The 22,451-nt window shown below is 32.0% G+C and overlaps 12 non-coding genes across 12 annotated transcripts; all 12 read right to left on the bottom strand.

Annotated features, from left to right (window-relative positions):
• Window positions 1-2,020: 2,020 nt before the first annotated feature.
• TRNAC-ACA (transfer RNA cysteine (anticodon ACA)) lies at window positions 2,021-2,092 on the bottom strand. The gene has a single exon. It is a non-coding gene; the product is annotated as a tRNA-Cys (tRNA).
• Window positions 2,093-5,568: 3,476 nt separating this feature from the next.
• On the bottom strand, window positions 5,569-5,640 carry TRNAC-GCA (transfer RNA cysteine (anticodon GCA)). The gene has a single exon. It is a non-coding gene; the product is annotated as a tRNA-Cys (tRNA).
• A 434-nt stretch (window positions 5,641-6,074) lies between these two features.
• TRNAC-GCA (transfer RNA cysteine (anticodon GCA)) lies at window positions 6,075-6,146 on the bottom strand. The gene has a single exon. It is a non-coding gene; the product is annotated as a tRNA-Cys (tRNA).
• A 6,005-nt stretch (window positions 6,147-12,151) lies between these two features.
• On the bottom strand, window positions 12,152-12,223 carry TRNAC-GCA (transfer RNA cysteine (anticodon GCA)). Its single transcript has one exon. It is a non-coding gene; the product is annotated as a tRNA-Cys (tRNA).
• Window positions 12,224-13,672: 1,449 nt separating this feature from the next.
• TRNAC-GCA (transfer RNA cysteine (anticodon GCA)) lies at window positions 13,673-13,744 on the bottom strand. Its single transcript has one exon. It is a non-coding gene; the product is annotated as a tRNA-Cys (tRNA).
• A 435-nt stretch (window positions 13,745-14,179) lies between these two features.
• TRNAC-GCA (transfer RNA cysteine (anticodon GCA)) lies at window positions 14,180-14,251 on the bottom strand. The gene has a single exon. It is a non-coding gene; the product is annotated as a tRNA-Cys (tRNA).
• Window positions 14,252-14,685: 434 nt separating this feature from the next.
• Window positions 14,686-14,757, bottom strand: TRNAC-GCA (transfer RNA cysteine (anticodon GCA)). The gene has a single exon. It is a non-coding gene; the product is annotated as a tRNA-Cys (tRNA).
• Window positions 14,758-15,192: 435 nt separating this feature from the next.
• On the bottom strand, window positions 15,193-15,264 carry TRNAC-GCA (transfer RNA cysteine (anticodon GCA)). Its single transcript has one exon. It is a non-coding gene; the product is annotated as a tRNA-Cys (tRNA).
• A 436-nt stretch (window positions 15,265-15,700) lies between these two features.
• Window positions 15,701-15,772, bottom strand: TRNAC-GCA (transfer RNA cysteine (anticodon GCA)). Its single transcript has one exon. It is a non-coding gene; the product is annotated as a tRNA-Cys (tRNA).
• Window positions 15,773-17,729: 1,957 nt separating this feature from the next.
• TRNAC-GCA (transfer RNA cysteine (anticodon GCA)) lies at window positions 17,730-17,801 on the bottom strand. The gene has a single exon. It is a non-coding gene; the product is annotated as a tRNA-Cys (tRNA).
• A 1,445-nt stretch (window positions 17,802-19,246) lies between these two features.
• On the bottom strand, window positions 19,247-19,318 carry TRNAC-GCA (transfer RNA cysteine (anticodon GCA)). Its single transcript has one exon. It is a non-coding gene; the product is annotated as a tRNA-Cys (tRNA).
• Window positions 19,319-20,258: 940 nt separating this feature from the next.
• TRNAC-GCA (transfer RNA cysteine (anticodon GCA)) lies at window positions 20,259-20,330 on the bottom strand. The gene has a single exon. It is a non-coding gene; the product is annotated as a tRNA-Cys (tRNA).
• Between the last annotated feature and the right edge of the window lie 2,121 nt (window positions 20,331-22,451).

Raw genomic sequence — 22,451 nt, 5'->3', positions numbered from 1 at the left:
CTTGGATTTGAGCCAAGGACCTCTTGATCTGCAGTCAAATGCTCTGCCACTGAGATATACCCCCTACATATTAATAAAAGAAATAATGTTTTTTTGTTTTTGATACATAAAATTTGAAGATTTTTAGAAACTTTTACATTGTGGTGCACTTCCTTTACTCTGATGTGCTTTAGTCTTTCCAAAAAAAAGACTTTGATGATTGCATAAAGCACACAAAATACTCAAGTATTTTTATTACACAGAATGACTCTTTGTTTTAGAGAGTCCGATGTATTAAATGAAACGATTTACATAATTTTTTTAATCACTATTTAAAAGAAAGAATTTTCCATTTTATTCCTTAATTTTCTTATTTAAACTTTATAGAAAGAAAGCAAATTTACTTCATAAGTCACGTTTAAACAAAACTTGTGCTAAGTTTAGCCTGATATGGATAAGCTGTCTAAATGATATTATTGAAAGGTGTGAAAAAGATTACATTTTTATGAAAACCATACTACAGGGGGCACTTGGATTTGAGCCAAGGACCTCTTGATCTGCAGTCAAATGCTCTGCCACTGAGTTATACCCCCTACATATTAATAAAAGAAATAATGTTTTTTTGTTTTTGATACATAAAATTTGAAGATTTTTAGAAACTTTTACATTGTGGTGCACTTCCTTTACTCTGATGTGCTTTAGTCTTTCCAAAAAAAAGACTTTGATGATTGCATAAAGCACACAAAATACTCAAGTATTTTTATTACACAGAATGACTCTTTGTTTTAGAGAGTCCGATGTATTAAATGAAATGATTTACATAATTTTTTAATCACTATTTAAAAGAAAGAATTTTCCATTTTATTCCTTAATTTTCTTATTTAAACTTTATAGAAAGAAAGCAAACTTACTTCATAAGTCACGTTTAAATAAAACTTGTGCCAAGTTCAGCCTGATATGGATAAGCTGTCTAAATTATATTATTGAAAGGTGTGAAAAAGGTTACATTTTTATGAAAACCATACTACAGGGGGCACTTGGATTTGAGCCAAGGACCTCTTGATCTGCAGTCAAATGCTCTGCCACTGAGATATACCCCCTACATATTAATAAAAGAAATAATGTTTTTTTGTTTTTGATACATAAAATTTGAAGATTTTTAGAAACTTTTACATTGTGGTGCTTTTCCTTTACTCTGATGTGCTTTAGTCTTTCCAAAAAAGACTTTGATGATTGCATAAAGCACACAAAATACTCAAGAATTTTTATTACACAGAATGTCTCTTTGTTTTAGAGAGTCCGATGTATTAAATGAAATGATTTACATAATTTTTTTAATCACTATTTAAAAGAAAGAATTTTCCATTTTATTCCTTAATTTTCTTATTTAAACTTTATAGAAAGAAAGCAAACTTACTTCATAAGTCACGTTTAAATAAAACTTGTGCTAAGTTCAGCCTGATATGGATACGCTGTGTAAATGATATTATTGAAAGGTGTGAAAATTGTTACATTTCTAAGAAAACCATACTACAGGGGGGACTCGCATTTGAACCAAGGACCTCTTCATCTGCAGTCAAATGCTCTGCCACTGAGCTATACCCCCTACATATTAACAAAAGAAATAATGTTTTTTTTGTTTTTGATACATAAAATTTAAAGATTTTTAGAAACTTTTACATTGTGGTGCACTTCCTTTACTCTGATGTGCTTTAGTCTTTCCAAAAAAGACTTTGATGATTGCATAAATCACACAAAATACTCAAGAATTTTTATTACACAGAATGACTCTTTGTTTTAGAGACTCGGATGTATTAAATGAAACGATTTACATAATTTTTTTAATCACTATTTAAAAGAAAGAATTTTCCATTTTATTCCTTAATTTTCTTATTTAAACTTTATAGAAAGAAAGCAAATTTACTTCATAAGTCACGTTTAAACAAAACTTGTGCTAAGTTCAGCCTGATATGGATAAGCTGTCTAAATGATATTATTGAAAGGTGTGAAAAAGGTTACATTTTTATGAAAACCATACTACAGGGGGCACTTGGATTTGAGCCAAGGACCTCTTTATCTGTAGTCAAATGCTCTGCCACTGAGCTATACCCCCTACATATTAATAAAAGAAATAATGTTTTTTTGTTTTTGATACATAAAATTTAATGATTTTTAGAAACTTTTACATTGTGGTGCACTTCCTTTACTCTGATGTGCTTTAGTCTTTCCAAAAAAAAGACTTTGATGATTGCATAAATCACACAAAATACTCAAGAATTTTTATTACACAGAATGACTCTTTGTTTTAGAGAGTCCGATGTATTAAATGAAACGATTTACATAATTTTTTTAATCACTATTTAAAAGAAAGAATTTTCCATTTTATTCCTTAATTTTCTTATTTAAACTTTATAGAAAGAAAGAAAATTTACTTCATAAGTCACGTTTAAACAAAACTTGTGCTAAGTTCAGCCTGATATGGATAAGCTGTCTAAATGATATTATTGAAAGGTGTGAAAAAGGTTACATTTTTATGAAAACCATACTACCGTGGGCACTTGGATTTGAGCCAAGGACCTCTTGATCTGCAGTCAAATGCTCTGCCACTGAGCTATACCCCCTACATATTAATAAAAGAAATAATGTTTTTTTGTTTTTGATACATACAACTTGAAGATTTTTAGAAACTTTTACATTGTGGTGCACTTCCTTTACTCTGATGTGCTTTAGTCTTTCCAAAAAAGACTTTGATATTTGCATAAATCACACAAAATACTCAAGTATTTTTATTACACAGAATGACTCTTTGTTTTAGAGAGTCCGATGTATTAAATTAAACGATTTACATAATTTTTTTAATCACTATTTAAAAGAAAGAATTTTCCATTTTATTCCTTAATTTTCTTATTTAAACTTTATAGAAAGAAAGCAAATTTACTTCATAAGTAACGTTTAAACAAAACTTGTGCTAAGTTTAGCCTGATATGGATAAGCTGTCTAAATGATATTATTGAAAGGTGTGAAAAAGGTTACATTTTTATGAAAACCATACTACAGGGGGCACTTGGATGTGAGCCAAGGACCTCTTGATCCGCAGTCAAATGCTCTGCCACTGAGATATACCCCCTACATATTAATAAAAGAAATAATGTTTTTTTGTTTTTGATACATAAAATTTGAAGATTTTTAGAAACTTTTACATTGTGGTGCACTTCCTTTACTCTGATGTGCTTTAGTCTTTCCAAAAAAGACTTTGATGATTGCATAAAGCACACAAAATACTCAAGAATTTTTATTACACAGAATGACTCTTTGTTTTAGAGAGTCCGATGTATTAAATTAAACGATTTACATATTTTTTTTAATCACTATTTAAAAGAAATAATTTTCCATTTTATTCCTTAATTTTCTTATTTAAACTTTATAGAAAGAAAGCAAATTTACTTCATAAGTCACGTTTAAATAAAACTTGTGCTAAGTTCAGCCTGACATGGATAAGCTGTCTAAATGATATTATTAAAAGGTGTAAAAATTGTTACATTTTTATGAAAACCATACTACAGGGGGCACTCGGATTTGCACCAAGGACCTCTTGATCTGCAGTCAAATGCTCTGCCACTGAGTTATACCCCCTACATATTAATAAAAGAAATAATGTTTTTTTGTTTTTGATACATAAAATTTGAAGATTTTTAGAAACTTTTACATTGTGGTGCACTTCCTTTACTCTGATGTGCTTTAGTCTTTCCAAAAAAGACTTTGATGATTGCATAAAGCACACAAAATACTCAAGAATTTTTATTACACAGAATGACTCTTTGTTTTAGAGAGTCCGATGTATTAAATTAAACGATTTACATAATTTTTTTAATCACTATTTAAAAGAAAGAATTTTCCATTTTATTCCTTAATTTTCTTATTTAAACTTTATAGAAAGAAAGCAAATTTACTTCATAAGTCACGTTTAAATAAAACTTGTGCTAAGTTCAGCCTGATATGGATACGCTGTCTAAATGATATTATTGAAAGGTGTGAAAATTGTTACATTTCTAAGAAAACCATACTACAGGGGGCACTCGCATTTGAACCAAGGACCTCTTGATCTGCAGTCAAATGCTCTGCCACTGAGCTATACCCCCTACATATTAATAAAAGAAATAATGTTTTTTTTTGTTTTTGATACTTAAAATTTAAAGACTTTTAGAAACTTTTACATTGTGGTGCACTTCCTTTACTCTGATGTGCTTTAGTCTTTCCAAAAAAGACTTTGATGATTGCATAAATCACACAAAATACTCAAGTATTTTTATTACACAGAATGACTCTTTGTTTTAGAGAGTCCGATGTATTAAATGAAACAATTTACATAATTTTTTTAATTACTATTTAAAATAAAGAATTTTCCATTTTATTCCTTAATTTTCTTATTTAAACTTTATAGAAAGAAAGCAAATTTACTTCATAAGTCACGTTTAAACAAAACTTGTGCTAAGTTTAGCCTGATATGGATAAGCTGTCTAAATGATATTATTGAAAGGTGTGAAAAAGGTTACATTTTTATGAAAACCATACTACAGGGGGCACTTGGATTTGAGCCAAGGACCTCTTGATCTGCAGTCAAATGCTCTGCCACTGAGTTATACCCCCTACATATTAATAAAAGAATTAATGTTTTTTTGTTTTTGATACATAAAATTTGAAGATTTTTAGAAACTTTTACATTGTTGTGCACTTCCTTTACTCTGATGTGCTTTAGTCTTTCCAAAAAAGACTTTGATGATTGCATAAAGCACACAAAATACTCAAGAATTTTTATTACACAGAATGACTCTTTGTTTTAGAGAGTCTGATGTATTAAATTAAACGATTTACATATTTTTTTTAATCACTATTTAAAAGAAATAATTTTCCATTTTATTCCTTAATTTTCTTATTTAAACTTTATAGAAAGAAAGCAAATTTACTTCATAAGTCACGTTTAAATAAAACTTGTGCTAAGTTCAGCCTGATATGGATAAGCTGTCTAAATGATATCATTAAAAGGTGTGAAAATTGATACATTTTTATGAAAACCATACTACAGGAGGCACTCGGATTTGCACCAAGGACCTCTTGATCTGCAGTCAAATCCTCTGCCACTGAGCTATACCCCCTACATGTTAATAAAAGAAATAATGTTTTTCTGTTTTTGATACATAAAATTTAAAGATTTTTAGAAACTTTTACATTGTGGTGCACTTCCTTTACTCTGATGTGCTTTAGTCTTTCCAAAAAAAAGACTTTGATGATTGCATAAATCACACAAAATACTCAAGAATTTTTATTACACAGAATGACTCTTTGTTTTAGAGAGTCCGATGTATTAAATGAAATGATTTACATAATTTTTTTAATCACTATTTAAAAGAAAGAATTTTCCATTTTATTCCTTAATTTTCTTATTTAAACTTTATAGTAAGAAAGCAAATTTACTTCATAAGTCACGTTTAAACAAAACTTGTGCTAAGTTCAGCCTGATATGGATAAGCTGTCTAAATGATATTATTGAAATGTGTGAAAAAGGTTACATTTTTATGAAAACCATACTACAGGGGGCACTTGGATTTGAGCCAAGGACCTCTTGATCTGCAGTCAAATGCTCTGCCACTGAGCTATACCCCCTACATATTAATAAAAGAAATAATGTTTTTTTGTTTTTGATACATAAAATTTGAAGATTTTTAGAAACTTTTACATTGTGGTGCACTTCCTTTACTCTGATGTGCTTTAGTCTTTCCAAAAAAGACTTTGATGATTGCATAAAGCACACAAAATACTCAAGAAATTTTATTACACAGAATGACTCTTTGTTTTAGAGAGTCCGATGTATTAAATTAAACGATTTACATAATTTTTTTAATCACTATTTAAAAGAAAGAATTTTCCATTTTATTCCTTAATTTTCTTATTTAAACTTTATAGAAAGAAAGAAAATTTACTTCATAAGTCACGTTTAAACAAAACTTGTGCTAAGTTCAGCCTGATATGGATAAGCTGTCTAAATGATATTATTGAAAGGTGTGAAAAAGGTTACATTTTTATGAAAACCATACTACCGGGGGCACTTGGATTTGAGCCAAGGACCTCTTGATCTGCAGTCAAATGCTCTGCCACTGAGCTATACCCCCTACATATTAATAAAAGAAATAATGTTTTTTTGTTTTTGATACATACAACTTGAAGATTTTTAGAAACTTTTACATTGTGGTGCACTTCCTTTACTCTGATGTGCTTTAGTCTTTCCAAAAAAGACTTTGATGATTGCATAAAGCACACAAAATACTCAAGAATTTTTATTACACAGAATGACTCTTTGTTTTAGAGAGTCCGATGTATTAAATTAAACGATTTACATATTTTTTTTAATCACTATTTAAAAGAAATAATTTTCCATTTTATTCCTTAATTTTCTTATTTAAACTTTATAGAAAGAAAGCAAATTTACTTCATAAGTCACGTTTAAATAAAACTTGTGCTAAGTTCAGCCTGATATGGATAAGCTGTCTAAATGATATCATTAAAAGGTGTGAAAATTGTTACATTTTTATGAAAACCATACTACAGGGGGCACTCGGATTTGCACCAAGGACCTCTTGATCTGCAGTCAAATCCTCTGCCACTGAGCTATACCCCTACATATTAATAAACGAAATAATGTTTTTCTGTTTTTGATACATAAAATTTGAAGATTTTTAGAAACTTTTACATTGTGGTGCACTTCCTTTACTCTGATGTGCTTTAGTCTTTCCAAAAAAGACTTTGATGATTGCATAAAGCACACAAAATACTCAAGAATTTTTATTACACAGAATGACTCTTTGTTTTAGAGAGTCCGATGTATTAAATTAAACGATTTACATATTTTTTTTAATCACTATTTAAAAGAAATAATTTTCCATTTTATTCCTTAATTTTCTTATTTAAACTTTATAGAAAGAAAGCAAATTTACTTCATAAGTCACGTTTAAATAAAACTTGTGCTAAGTTCAGCCTGATATGGATAAGCTGTCTAAATGATATTATTAAAAGGTGTGAAAATTGTTACATTTTTATGAAAACCATACTACAGGGGGCACTCGGATTTGCACCAAGGACCTCTTGATCTGCAGTCAAATGCTCTGCCACTGAGCTATACCCCCTACATATTAATAAAAGAAATAATGTTTTTTTGTTTTTGATACATAAAATTTGAAGATTTTTAGAAACTTTTACATTGTGGTGCACTTCCTTTACTCTGATGTGCTTTAGTCTTTCCAAAAAAGACTTTGATGATTGCATAAAGCACACAAAATACTCAAGAATTTTTATTACATAGAATGACTCTTTGTTTTAGAGAGTCCGATGTATTAAATTAAACGATTTACATAATTTTTTTAATCACTATTTAAAAGAAATAATTTTCCATTTTATTCCTTAATTTTCTTATTTAAACTTTATAGAAAGAAAGCAAATTTAGTTCATAAGTCACGTTTAAATAAAACTTGTGCTAAGTTCAGCCTGATATGGATACGCTGTCTAAATGATATTATTGAAAGGTGTGAAAATTGTTACATTTCTAAGAAAACCATACTACAGGGGGCACTCACATTTGAACCAAGGACCTCTTGATCTGCAGTCAAATGCTCTGCAACTGAGCTATACCCCTTACATATTAATAAAAGAAATAATGTTTTTTTTGTTTTTGATACTTAAAATTTAAAGACTTTTAGAAACTTTTACATTGTGGTGCACTTCCTTTACTCTGATGTGCTTTAGTCTTTCCAAAAAAAAGACTTTGATGATTGCAAAAAGCACACAAAATACTCAAGTATTTTTATTACACAGAATGACTCTTTGTTTTAGAGAGTCCGATGTATTAAATGAAACAATTTACATAATTTTTTTAATTACTATTTAAAATAAAGAATTTTCCATTTTATTCCTTAATTTTCTTATTTAAACTTTATAGAAAGAAAGCAAATTTACTTCATAAGTCACGTTTAAACAAAACTTGTGCTAAGTTTAGCCTGATATGGATAAGCTGTCTAAATGATATTATTGAAAGGTGTGAAAAAGGTTACATTTTTATGAAAACCATACTACAGGGGGCACTTGGATTTGAGCCAAGGACCTCTTGATCTGCAGTCAAATGCTCTGCCACTGAGTTATACCCCCTACATATTAATAAAAGAAACAATGTTTTTTTGTTTTTGATACATAAAATTTGAAGATTTTTAGAAACTTTTACATTGTTGTGCACTTCCTTTACTCTGATGTGCTTTAGTCTTTCCAAAAAAGACTTTGATGATTGCATAAAGCACACAAAATACTCAAGAATTTTTATTACACAGAATGACTCTTTGTTTTAGAGAGTCTGATGTATTAAATTAAACGATTTACATATTTTTTTTAATCACTATTTAAAAGAAATAATTTTCCATTTTATTCCTTAATTTTCTTATTTAAACTTTATAGAAAGAAAGCAAATTTACTTCATAAGTCACGTTTAAATAAAACTTGTGCTAAGTTCAGCCTGATATGGATAAGCTGTCTAAATGATATCATTAAAAGGTGTGAAAATTGTTACATTTTTATGAAAACCATACTACAGGAGGCACTCGGATTTGCACCAAGGACCTCTTGATCTGCAGTCAAATGCTCTGCCACTGAGCTATACCCCCTACATATTAATAAAAGAAATAATGTTTTTTTGTTTTTGATACATAAAATTTGAAGATTTTTAGAAACTTTTACATTGTGGTGCACTTCCTTTACTCTGATGTGCTTTAGTCTTTCCAAAAAAGACTTTGATGATTGCATAAAGCACACAAAATACTCAAGAATTTTTATTACACAGAATGACTCTTTGTTTTAGAGAGTCCGATGTATTAAATTAAACGATTTACATAATTTTTTTAATCACTATTTAAAAGAAAGAATTTTCCATTTTATTCCTTAATTTTCTTATTTAAACTTTATAGAAAGAAAGCAAATTTAGTTCATAAGTCACGTTTAAATAAAACTTGTGCTAAGTTCAGCCTGATATGGATACGCTGTCTAAATGATATTATTGAAAGGTGTGAAAATTGTTACATTTCTAAGAAAACCATACTACAGGGGGCACTCACATTTGAACCAAGGACCTCTTGATCTGCAGTCAAATGCTCTGCCACTGAGCTATACCCCCTACATATTAATAAAAGAAATAATGTTTTTTTTGTTTTTGATACTTAAAATTTAAAGACTTTTAGAAACTTTTATATTGTGGTGCACTTCCTTTACTTTGATGTGCTTTAGTCTTTCCAAAAAAAAGACTTTGATGATTGCAAAAAGCACACAAAATACTCAAGTATTTTTATTACACAGAATGACTCTTTGTTTTAGAGAGTCCGATGTATTAAATGAAACAATTTACATAATTTTTTTAATTACTATTTAAAATAAAGAATTTTCCATTTTATTCCTTAATTTTCTTATTTAAACTTTATAGAAAGAATGCAAATTTACTTCATAAGTCACGTTTAAACAAAACTTGTGCTAAGTTTAGCCTGATATGGATAAGCTGTCTAAATGATATTATTGAAAGGTGTGAAAAAGGTTACATTTTTATGAAAACCATACTACAGGGGGCACTTGGATTTGAGCCAAGGACCTCTTGATCTGCAGTCAAATGCTCTGCCACTGAGTTATACCCCCTACATATTAATAAAAGAAACAATGTTTTTTTGTTTTTGATACATAAAATTTGAAGATTTTTAGAAACTTTTACATTGTTGTGCACTTCCTTTACTCTGATGTGCTTTAGTCTTTCCAAAAAAGACTTTGATGATTGCATAAAGCACACAAAATACTCAAGAATTTTTATTACACAGAATGACTCTTTGTTTTAGAGAGTCTGATGTATTAAATTAAACGATTTACATATTTTTTTTAATCACTATTTAAAAGAAATAATTTTCCATTTTATTCCTTAATCTTCTTATTTAAACTTTATAGAAAGAAAGCAAATTTACTTCATAAGTCACGTTTAAATAAAACTTGTGCTAAGTTCAGCCTGATATGGATAAGCTGTCTAAATGATATCATTAAAAGGTGTGAAAATTGATACATTTTTATGAAAACCATACTACAGGAGGCACTCGGATTTGCACCAAGGACCTCTTGATCTGCAGTCAAATCCTCTGCCACTGAGCTATACCCCCTACATATTAATAAAAGAAACAATGTTTTTCTGTTTTTGATACATAAAATTTAAAGATTTTTAGAAACTTTTACATTGTGGTGCACTTCCTTTACTCTGATGTGCTTTAGTCTTTCCAAAAAAGACTTTGATGATTGCATAAATCACACAAAATACTCAAGAATTTTTATTACACAGAATGACTCTTTGTTTTAGAGACTCGGATGTATTAAATGAAACGATTTACATAATTTTTTTAATCACTATTTAAAAGAAAGAATTTTCCATTTTATTCCTTAATTTTCTTATTTAAACTTTATAGAAAGAAAGCAAATTTACTTCATAAGTCACGTTTAAATAAAACTTGTGCTAAGTTCAGCCTGATATGGATAAGCTGTCTAAATGATATCATTAAAAGGTGTGAAAATTGTTACATTTTTATGAAAACCATACTACAGGGGGCACTCGGATTTGCACCAAGGACCTCTTGATCTGCAGTCAAATCCTCTGCCACTGAGCTATACCCCTACATATTAATAAACGAAATAATGTTTTTCTGTTTTTGATACATAAAATTTAAAGATTTTTAGAAACTTTTACATTGTGGTGCACTTCCTTTACTCTGATGTGCTTTAGTCTTTCCAAAAAAGACTTTGATATTTGCATAAATCACACAAAATACTCAAGTATTTTTATTACACAGAATGACTCTTTGTTTTAGAGAGTCCGATGTATTAAATTAAACGATTTACATAATTTTTTTAATCACTATTTAAAAGAAAGAATTTTCCATTTTATTCCTTAATTTTCTTATTTAAACTTTATAGAAAGAAAGCAAATTTACTTCATAAGTAACGTTTAAACAAAACTTGTGCTAAGTTTAGCCTGATATGGATAAGCTGTCTAAATGATATTATTGAAAGGTGTGAAAAAGGTTACATTTTTATGAAAACCATACTACAGGGGGCACTTGGATGTGAGCCAAGGACCTCTTGATCCGCAGTCAAATGCTCTGCCACTGAGATATACCCCCTACATATTAATAAAAGAAATAATGTTTTTTTGTTTTTGATACATAAAATTTGAAGATTTTTAGAAACTTTTACATTGTGGTGCACTTCCTTTACTCTGATGTGCTTTAGTCTTTCCAAAAAAGACTTTGATGATTGCATAAAGCACACAAAATACTCAAGAATTTTTATTACACAGAATGACTCTTTGTTTTAGAGAGTCCGATGTATTAAATTAAACGATTTACATATTTTTTTTAATCACTATTTAAAAGAAATAATTTTCCATTTTATTCCTTAATTTTCTTATTTAAACTTTATAGAAAGAAAGCAAATTTACTTCATAAGTCACGTTTAAACAAAACTTGTGCTAAGTTCAGCCTGATATGGATAAGCTGTCTAAATGATATTATTGAAAGGTGTGAAAAAGGTTACATTTTTATGAAAACCATACTACAGGGGGCACTTGGAATTGAGAAAAGGACCTCTTGATCTGCAGTCAAATGCTCTGCCACTGAGCTATACCCCCTACATAATAATAAAAGAAATAATGTTTTTTTGTTTTTGATACATAAAATTTAAAGATTTTTAGAAACTTTTACATTGTGGTGCACTTCCTTTACTCTGATGTGCTTTAGTCTTTCCAAAAAAAAGACTTTGATGATTGCATAAATCACACAAAATACTCAAGAATTTTTATTACACAGAATGACTCTTTGTTTTAGAGAGTCCGATGTATTAAATGAAACGATTTACACAATTTTTTTAATCACTATTTAAAAGAAAGAATTTTCCATTTTATTCCTAATTTTCTTATTTAAACTTTATAGAAAGAAAGCAAATTTACTTCATAAGTCACGTTTAAACAAAACTTGTGCTAAGTTCAGCCTGATATGGATAAGCTGTCTAAATGATATTATTGAAAGGTGTGAAAAAGGTTACATTTTTATGAAAACCATACTACAGGGGGCACTTGGATTTGAGCCAAGGACCTCTTGATCTGCAGTCAAATGCTCTGCCACTGAGCTATACCCCCTACATATTAATAAAAGAAATAATGTTTTTTTGTTTTTGATCCATAAAATTTAAAGATTTTTAGAAACTTTTACATTGTGGTGCACTTCCTTTACTCTGATGTGCTTTAGTCTTTCCAAAAAAGACTTTGATGATTGCATAAATCACACAAAATACTCAAGAATTTTTATTACACAGAATGACTCTTTGTTTTAGAGAGTCCGATGTATTAAATTAAACGATTTACATAATTTTTTTAATCACTATTTAAAAGAAAGAATTTTCCATTTTATTCCTTAATTTTCTTATTTAAACTTTATAGAAAGAAAGCAAATTTACTTCATAAGTCACGTTTAAACAAAACTTGTGCTAAGTTCAGCCTGATATGGATAAGCTGTCTAAATGATATTATTGAAAGGCGTGAAAAAGGTTACATTTTTATGAAAACCATACTACAGGGGCCACTTGGATTTGAGCCAAGGACCTCTTGATCTGCAGTCAAATGCTCTGCCACTGAGCTATACCCCCTACATAATAATAAAAGAAATAATGTTTTTTTGTTTTTGATACATAAAATTTAAAGATTTTTAGAAACTTTTACATTGTGGTGCACTTCCTTTACTCTGATGTGCTTTAGTCTTTCCAAAAAAAAGACTTTGATGATTGCATAAATCACACAAAATACTCAAGAATTTTTATTACACAGAATGACTCTTTGTTTTAGAGAGTCCGATGTATTAAATGAAATGATTTACATAATTTTTTTAATCACTATTTAAAAGAAAGAATTTTCCATTTTATTCCTAATTTTCTTATTTAAACTTTATAGAAAGAAAGCAAATTTACTTCATAAGTCACGTTTAAACAAAACTTGTGCTAAGTTCAGCATGATATGGATAAGCTGTCTATATGATATTATTGAAAGGTGTGAAAAAGGTTACATTTTTATGAAAACCATACTACAGGGGGCACTTGGATTTGAGCCAAGGACCTCTTGATCTGCAGTCAAATGCTCTGCCACTGAGTTATACCCCCTACATATTAATAAAAGAAATAATGTTTTTTTGTTTTTGATCCATAAAATTTAAAAATTTTTAGAAACTTTTACATTGTGGTGCACTTCCTTTACTCTGATGTGTTTTAGTCTTTCCAAAAAAAAGACTTTGGTGATTGCATAAATCACACAAAATACTCAAGAATTTTTATTACACAGAATGACTCTTTGTTTTAGAGAGTCCGATGTATTAAATGAAACGATTTACATAATTTTTTTAATCACTATTTAAAAGAAAGAATTTTCCATTTTATTCCTTAATTTTCTTATTTAAACTTTATAGAAAGAAAGCAAATTTACTTCATAAGTCACGTTTAAACAAAACTTGTGCTAAGTTCAGCCTGATATGGATAAGCTGTCTAAATGATATTATTGAAAGGTGTGAAAAAGGTTACATTTTTATGAAAACCATACTACAGGGGGCACTTGGATTTGAGCCAAGGACCTCTTGATCTGCAGTCAAATGCTCTGCCACTGAGCTATACCCCCTACATAATAATAAAAGAAATAATGTTTTTTTGTTTTTGATACATAAAATTTAAAGATTTTTAGAAACTTTTACATTGTGGTGCACTTCCTTTACTCTGATGTGCTTTAGTCTTTCCAAAAAAAAGACTTTGATGATTGCATAAATCACACAAAATACTCAAGAATTTTTATTACACAGAATGACTCTTTGTTTTAGAGAGTCCGATGTATTAAATGAAACGATTTACATAATTTTTTTAATCACTATTTAAAAGAAAGAATTTTCCATTTTATTCCTAATTTTCTTATTTAAACTTTATAGAAAGAAAGCAAATTTACTTCATAAGTCACGTTTAAACAAAACTTGTGCTAAGTTCAGCCTGATATGGATAAGCTGTCTAAATGATATTATTGAAAGGTGTGAAAAAGGTTACATTTTTATGAAAACCATACTACAGGGGGCACTTGGATTTGAGCCAAGGACCTCTTGATCTGCAGTCAAATGCTCTGCCACTGAGCTATACCCCCTACATATTAATAAAAGAAATAATGTTTTTTTGTTTTTGATCCATAAAATTTAAAGATTTTTAGAAACTTTTACATTGTGGTGCACTTCCTTTACTCTGATGTGCTTTAGTCTTTCCAAAAAAGACTTTGATGATTGCATAAATCACACAAAATACTCAAGAATTTTTATTACACAGAATGACTCTTTGTTTTAGAGAGTCCGATGTATTAAATTAAACGATTTACATAATTTTTTTAATCACTATTTAAAAGAAAGAATTTTCCATTTTATTCCTTAATTTTCTTATTTAAACTTTATAGAAAGAAAGCAAATTTACTTCATAAGTCACGTTTAAACAAAACTTGTGCTAAGTTCAGCCTGATATGGATAAGCTGTCTAAATGATATTATTGAAAGGCGTGAAAAAGGTTACATTTTTATGAAAACCATACTACAGGGGGCACTTGGATTTGAGCCAAGGACCTCTTGATCTGCAGTCAAATGCTCTGCCACTGAGCTATACCCCCTACATAATAATAAAAGAAATAATGTTTTTTTGTTTTTGATACATAAAATTTAAAGATTTTTAGAAACTTTTACATTGTGGTGCACTTCCTTTACTCTGATGTGCTTTAGTCTTTCCAAAAAAAAGACTTTGATGATTGCATAAATCACACAAAATACTCAAGAATTTTTATTACACAGAATGACTCTTTGTTTTAGAGAGTCCGATGTATTAAATGAAACGATTTACATAATTTTTTTAATCACTATTTAAAAGAAAGAATTTTCCATTTTATTCCTAATTTTCTTATTTAAACTTTATAGAAAGAAAGCAAATTTACTTCATAAGTCACGTTTAAACAAAACTTGTGCTAAGTTCAGCATGATATGGATAAGCTGTCTATATGATATTATTGAAAGGTGTGAAAAAGGTTACATTTTTATGAAAACCATACTACAGGGGGCACTTGGATTTGAGCCAAGGACCTCTTGATCTGCAGTCAAATGCTCTGCCACTGAGCTATACCCCCTACATATTAATAAAAGAAATAATGTTTTTTTGTTTTTGATCCATAAAATTTAAAAATTTTTAGAAACTTTTACATTGTGGTGCACTTCCTTTACTCTGATGTGTTTTAGTCTTTCCAAAAAAAAGACTTTGGTGATTGCATAAATCACACAAAATACTCAAGAATTTTTATTACACAGAATGACTCTTTGTTTTAGAGAGTCCGATGTATTAAATGAAACGATTTACATAATTTTTTTAATCACTATTTAAAAGAAAGAATTTTCCATTTTATTCCTTAATTTTCTTATTTAAACTTTATAGAAAGAAAGCAAATTTACTTCATAAGTCACGTTTAAACAAAACTTGTGCTAAGTTCAGCCTGATATGGATAAGCTGTCTAAATGATATTATTGAAAGGTGTGAAAAAGGTTACATTTTTATGAAAACCACACTACAGGGGGCACTTGGATTTGAGCCAAGGACCTCTTGATCTGCAGTCAAATGCTCTGCCACTGAGCTATACCCCCTACATAATAATAAAAGAAATAATGTTTTTTTGTTTTTGATACATAAAATTTAAAGATTTTTAGAAACTTTTACATTGTGGTGCACTTCCTTTACTCTGATGTGCTTTAGTCTTTCCAAAAAAAAGACTTTGATGATTGCATAAATCACACAAAATACTCAAGAATTTTTATTACACAGAATGACTCTTTGTTTTAGAGAGTCCGATGTATTAAATGAAACGATTTACATAATTTTTTTAATCACTATTTAAAAGAAAGAATTTTCCATTTTATTCCTTAATTTTCTTATTTAAACTTTATAGAAAGAAAGCAAATTTACTTCATAAGTCACGTTTAAACAAAACTTGTGCTAAGTTCAGCCTGATATGGATAAGCTGTCTAAATGATATTATTGAAAGGTGTGAAAAAGTTTACATTTTTATGAAAACCATATTACAGGGGGCACTCGGAATTGAACTAAGGACCTCTTCATCTGCAGTCAAATGCTCTCCACTGAGCTATACCCCCTACATATTAATAAAACAAACAATTTTTTTTTGTTTTTGATACATAAAATTTGAAGATTTTTAGAAACTTTTACATTGTGGTGCACTTCCTTTACTCTGATGTGCTTTAGTCTTTCCAAAAAAAAGACTTTGATGATTGCATAAAGCACACAAAATACTCAAGAATTTTTATTACATAGAATGACTCTTTGTTTTAGAGAGTCCGATGTATTAAATGAAACGATTTACATAATTTTTTTAATCACTATTTAAAATAAAGAATTTTCCATTTTATTCCTTAATTTTCTTATTTAAACTTTATAGAAAGAAAGCAAATTTACTTCATAAATCACGTTTAAATAAAACTTGTGCTAAGTTCAGCCTGATATGGATAAGCTGTCTAAATTATATTATTGAAAGGTTTGAAAATTGTTACATTTTTATGAAAACCATACTACAGGGGGCACTCAGATTTGAACCAAAGACCTTGAGATTTGCAGTCAAATGCTCTGCCACTGAGCTATAACCCCTACATATTAATAAAAGAAATAATGGTTTTTTGTTTTTGATACATAAAATTTGAAGATTTTTAGAAACTTTTACATTGAGGTTCACTTCCTTTACTCTGATGTGCTTTAGTCTTTCCAAAAAAGACTTTGATGATTGCATAAAGCACACAAAATACTCAAGAATTTTTATTACACAGAATGACTCTTTGTTTTAGAGAGTCCGATGTATTAAATTAAACGATTTACATAATTTTTTTAATCACTATTTAAAGGAAATAATTTTCCATTTTATTCTTTCATTTTCTTATTTAAACTTTATAGAAAGAAAGCAAATTTACTTCACAAGTCATGTTTAAATAAAACTTGTGCTAAGTTCAACCTATTATGGATAAGCTGTATAACTAATATTATTGTAAGGTTTGAAAAAGGTTACATTTTTATGAAAACCATACTACAGGGAGCACTTGGATTTGAACCAAGGACCTCTTGATCTGCAGTCAAATGCTCTGCCACTGAGATATACCACCTACATAATAATAAAATAAATAATGTTTTTTTGTTTTTGATACATAAAATTTAAAGATTTTTAGAAACTTTTACATTGTGGTGCACTTCCTTTACTCTGATGTGCTTTAGTCTTTCCAAAAAAAAGACTTTAATGATTGCATAAATCACACAAAATACTCAAGAATTTATATTACACAGAATGACTCTTTGTTTTAGAGAGTCCGATGTATTAAATGAAACGATTTACAAAATTTTTTTAATCACTATTTAAAAGAAAAAATTTTCAAATTTATTCCTTAATTTTCTTATTTAAACTTTATAGAAAGAAAGCAAATTTACTTCATAAGTCACGTTTAAACAAAACTTGTGCTAAGTTCAGCCTGATATGGATAAGCTGTCTAAATGATATTATTGAAAGGTTTGAAAAATGTTACATTTTTATGAAAACCTTACTACAGAGGGCACTCGGATTTGAACCAAGGACCTCTTGATCTGCAGTCAAATGCTCTGCCACTGAGCTATACCCCCTACATATTAATAAAAGAAATAATGTTTTTTTGTTTTTGATACATAAACTTTAAAGATTTTTAGAAACTTTTACATTGTGATGCACTTCCTTTACTCTGATGTGCTTTATTCTTTCCAAAAAAGACTTTGATGATTGCATAAAGCACACAAAATACTCAATAATTTTTATTACACAGAATGACTCTTTGTTTTAGAGAGTCCGATGTATTGAATAAAACGATTTACATAATTTTTTTAATCACTATTTAAAAGAAAGAATTTTCCATATTATTCCTTAATTTTCTTATTTAAACTTTATAGAAAGAAAGCAAATTTACTTCATAAGTCATGTTTAAATAAAACTTGTGCTAAGTTCAACCTATTATGGATAAGCTGTATAACTGATATGATTGTAAGGTGTAAAAAAGGTTACATTTTTATGAAAAACATTCTACAAGGGACACTCGGATTTGAACCAAGGACCTCTTGATCTGCAGTCAAATGCTCTGCCACTGACCTGCACCCACTACATACTAATAAAAGAAATAATGTTTTTTTGTTTTTGATACATAAAATTTAAAGATTATTAGAAACTTTTACATTGTGGTGCACTTCTTTTACTCTGATGTGCTATCGTCTTTCCAAAAAAGACTTTGATGATTGCATAAAGCACACAAAATACTCAAGAATTTTTATTACACAGAATGACTCTTTGTTTTAGAGAATCCGATGTATTAAATGAAACGATTTACATAATTTTTTAATCACTATTTAAAAGAAAGAATTTTCCATTTTATTCCTTAATTTTCTTATTTAAACTTTATAGAAAGAAAGCAAATTTACTTCATAAGTCACGTTTAAACAAAACTTGTGCTAAGTTCAGCCTGATATGGATAAGCTGTCTAAGTGATATTATTAAAAGGTGTGAAAATTGTTACATTTTTATGAAAACCATACTACAGGAGGCACTTGGATTTGCACCAAGGACCTCTTGATCTGCAGTCAAATGCTCTGCCACTGAGCTATACCCACTACATATTAATAAAAGAAATAATGTTTTTCTGTTTTTGATACATAAAATTTAAAGATTTTTAGAAACTTTTACATTGTGGTGCACTTCCTTTACTCTAATGTGCTTTAGTCTTTCCAAAAAAGACTTTGATGATTGCATAAATCACACAAAATACTCAAGAATTTTTATTACACAGAATGACTCTTTGTTTTAGAGAGTCGGATGTATTAAATGAAACGATTTACATAATTTTTTTAATCACTATTTAAAAGAAAGAATTTTCCATTTTATTCCTTAATTTTCTTATTTAAACTTTATAGAAAGAAAGCAAATTTACTTCATAAGTCACGTTTAAACAAAACTTGTGCCAAGTTCAGCCTGATATGGATAAGCTGTCTAAATTATATTATTGAAAGGTGTGAAAAAGGTTACATTTTTATGAAAACCATACTACAGGGGGCACTTGGATTTGAGCCAAGGACCTCTTGATCTGCAGTCAAATGCTCTGCCACTGAGCTATACCCCCTACATATTAATAAAAGAAATAATGTTTTTTTGTTTTTGATACATAAAATTTAAAGATTTTTAGAAACTTTTACATTGTGGTGCACTTCCTTTACTCTGATGTGCTTTCGTCTTTCCAAAAAAGACTTTGATGATTGCATAAAGCACACAAAATACTCAAGAATTTTTATTACACAGAATGACTCTTTGTTTTAGAGAATCCGATGTATTAAATGAAACGATTTACATAATTTTTTTAATCACTATTTAAAAGAAAGAATTTTCCATTTTATTCCTTAATTTTCTTATTTAAACTTTATAGAAAGAAAGCAAATTTACTTCATAAGTCACGTTTAAACAAAACTTGTGCTAAGTTCAGCCTGATATGGATAAGCTGTCTAAATTATATTATTAAAAGGTGTGAAAATTGTTACATTTTTATGAAAACTATACTACAGGGGGCACTCAGATTTGCACCAAGGACCTCTTGATCTGCAGTCAAATGCTCTGCCACTGAGCTATACCCCCTACATATTAATAAAATAAATAATGTTTTTCTGTTTTTGATACATAAAATTTGAAGATTTTTAGAAACTTTTACATTGTGGTGCACTTCCTTTACTCTGATGTGCTTTAGTCTTTCCAAAAAAGACTTTGATGATTGCATAAATCACACAAAATACTCAAGAATTTTTATTACACAGAGTGACTCTTTGTTTTAGAGAGTCGGATGTATTAAATGAAACGATTTACATAATTTTTTTAATCACTATTTAAAAGAAAGAATTTTCCATTTTATTCCTTAATTTTCTTATTTAAACTTTATAGAAAGAAAGCAAATTTACTTCATAAGTCACGTTTAAACAAAACTTGTGCTAAGTTCAGCCTGATATGGATAAGCTGTCTAAATGATATTATTGAAAGGTGTGAAAAAGGTTACATTTTTATGAAAACCATACTACAGGGGGCACTTGGATTTGAGCCAAGGACCTCTTGATCTGCAGTCAAATGCTCTGCCACTGAGCTATACCCCCTACATATTAATAAAAGAAATAATGTTTTTTTGTTTTTGATACATAAAATTTAAAGATTTTTAGAAACTTTTACATTGTGGTGCACTTCCTTTACTCTGATGTGCTTTAGTCTTTCCAAAAAAAAGACTTTGATGATTGCATAAATCACACAAAATACTCAAGAATTTTTATTACACAGAATGACTCTTTGTTTTAGAGAGTCCGATGTATTAAATGAAACGATTTACATAATTTTTTTAATCACTATTTAAAACAGGGGTGGGGAACCTCCGGCCCGCGGGCCGCATGCGGCCCGCCATGACCTTTTATGTGGCCCCCGGGCAGATTCCCGGGGGAGGCAGTGCTGGTGCTGTCACCGCGGTTTGCTGCCGCCGGCCCTTTAAATCCACACATTGCTGTTTGTGCTGCAATGTGTTCTCCCGTCGGCCAGTGCCAATTGCCAATGGGCGGGTCTACAGCAGCCTCAGCTTCCAGCCTTGTGTGTCCGCCCCCTGCCCTCCGGAGATCAGTGCCTGCCTTCTCCTTCTGACGCAGTGTCCGGCTCCTGCACTCCGGTGATGTGAGTGCAATGCTGCTGTGAGTCCAGCGCCGACCCTCTGCTGCTATGTGCCCTGCCCAATGCTTTGTGCCTCCCCACACCTGTTCTGTAAACCCTCTCCCCCAGAGTTGCATGAAACTCTCAGCGCAGTGTGGCCCCCAATGTCCTGTGTGCACCCCTCCCCCAGTCCTGTGTGCAGCCCCCCAATGTCCTGTGTGCAGCCCATCACCCAGTAGTCCTGTTTGCACCCCCCCCAATCCTGTGTGCACCCCTCCCCCAGTCCTGTGTGCAGCCCCCCAATGTCCAGTGTGCACCCCCACACAATCCTATGTGCAGCCCATCACCCAGTCCTGTGTGCACCCCCTCAGTCCTGTGTGCACCCCCTCAGTCCTGTGTGCACCCCCCCAGTCCTGTGTGCACCCCCCCAGTCCTGTGTGCAGCCCCCCCCAGTCCTGTGTGCAGCCCCCCCCAGTCCTGTGTGCAGCCCCCCCCAGTCCTGTGTGCAGCCCCCCCCAGTCCTGTGTGCAGCCCCCCCCAGTCCTGTGTGCAGCCCCCCCCAGCCCTGTGTGCAGCCCCCCCCAGTCGTGTGTGTAGCCCCCCCAGTCGTGTGTGCAGCCCCCCCCAGTCGTGTGTGCAGCCCCCCCCAGTCGTGTGTGCAGCCCCCCCCAGTCGTGTGTGCAGCCCCCCCCAGTCGTGTGTGCAGCCCCCCCCAGTCGTGTGTGCAGCCCCCCCAGTCGTGTGTGCAGCCCCCCCCAGTCGTGTGTGCAGCCCCCCCAGTCGTGTGTGCAGCCCCCCCAGTGATGTCTGTGCCTCCCCCCCAGTGGTGTCTGTGCCTCCCCCCCAGTGGTGTCTGTGCCTCCCCCCCAGTGGTGTCTGTGCCTCCCCCCCAGTGGTGTCTGTGCCTCCCCCCCAGTGGTGTCTGTGCCTCCCCCCCAGTGGTGTCTGTGCCTCCCCCCCAGTGGTGTCTGTGCCTCCCCCCCAGTGGTGTCTGTGCCTCCCCCCCAGTGGTGTCTGTGCCTCCCCCCCAGTGGTGTCTGTGCCTCCCCCCCAGTGGTGTCTGTGCCTCCCCCCAGTGGTGTCTGTGCCTCCCCCCCAGTGGTGTCTGTGCCTCCCCCCCAGTGGTGTCTGTGCCTCCCCCCCAGTGGTGTCTGTGCCTCCCCCCCAGTGGTGTCTGTGCCTCCCCCCCAGTGGTGTCTGTGCCTCCCCCACAGTGGTGTCTGTGCCTCCCCCACAGTGGTGTCTGTGCCTCCCCCACAGTGGTGTCTGTGCCTCCCCCACAGTGGTGTCTGTGCCTCCCCCACAGTGGTGTCTGTGCCTCCCCCACAGTGGTGTCTGTGCCTCCCCCACAGTGGTGTCTGTGCCTCCCCCACAGTGGTGTCTGTGCCCCCAGCCCCGCGTGTGGTGTCTGTGCCCCCAGCCCCGCATGTGGTGTCTGTGCCCCCAGCCCCGCGTGTGGTGTCTGTGCCCCCAGCCCCGCGTGTGGTGTCTGTGCCCCCAGCCCCATGCCCCCAGTTAATTAATTGCTTCACCCAATATAGCAGGGTCATTTAAACATTGATAATTTTGTGCGGCCCCCGAAGGTT

The sequence above is a fragment of the Anomaloglossus baeobatrachus genome, chromosome 1 (genome assembly GCF_048569485.1).
Source record: "Anomaloglossus baeobatrachus isolate aAnoBae1 chromosome 1, aAnoBae1.hap1, whole genome shotgun sequence".
Taxonomy (NCBI): Eukaryota; Metazoa; Chordata; class Amphibia; order Anura; family Aromobatidae; genus Anomaloglossus; species Anomaloglossus baeobatrachus.
This window is presented reverse-complemented; position numbering and strand designations above follow the sequence as displayed.